We start from the raw sequence: 586 nt of genomic DNA on the forward strand, positions 1-586 counted from the left end.
GAAAGAGAGAGAGAGAGAGAGAGAGAGAGAGAGAGAGAGAGAGAGAGAGAGAGAGCCAGAGAGAATATAAGAAAACTTTTTCCCGAGTGCGGAACGCGTCGTGACGCAGTCAAAACATGAGACTCTCTCGTTGGGGAACATTATCGATGAGACAGTGATGGATGGGCGCGCGCTCGTAAATTTTAGAGCACCATTATAACGTAAATAAAAAAAAAAAAAAAAAAAAAAAAAAAAAAAAAAAAAAAAAAAAAAAAAAAAAAAAAAAAAAAAAAAAAAAAAAAAAAAAAAAAAAAAAAAAAAAAAAAAAAAAAAAAAAAAAAAAAAAAAAAAAAAAAAAAAAAAAAAAAAAAAAAAAAAAAAAAAAAAAAAAAAAAAAAAAGCAGAATAAAACAAAATACAAAAGACACGGGAAAATCCGATCGGGGTGCGTCCGCACGATAATGACTGTTACGTCGAAGGAAACTTCCGCTCGTCACAAGTGACACATAAAGCAGCTCTTGAATTGTTATATTTATCAGCGTCCTTCATCTCTCTTTCTTTCTCTCTCTCTCTCTCTCTCTCTCTCTCTCTCTCTCTCTCTCTCTCT

At 31.9% G+C, this 586-nt stretch overlaps 1 protein-coding gene across 3 annotated transcripts in view; it reads left to right on the forward strand.

The window, feature by feature from the left end:
* Positions 1-586, forward strand: part of LOC116849356 — a 473,095-nt gene that overhangs the window by 238,728 nt on the left and 233,781 nt on the right. The gene's annotated exons all lie outside the window — the stretch shown is intronic.

Source organism: Odontomachus brunneus, unplaced genomic scaffold, assembly GCF_010583005.1.
Source record: "Odontomachus brunneus isolate Ranch 3 - 2012 unplaced genomic scaffold, Obru_v1 Obru_scaffold_113, whole genome shotgun sequence".
Classification (NCBI taxonomy): Eukaryota; Metazoa; Arthropoda; class Insecta; order Hymenoptera; family Formicidae; genus Odontomachus; species Odontomachus brunneus.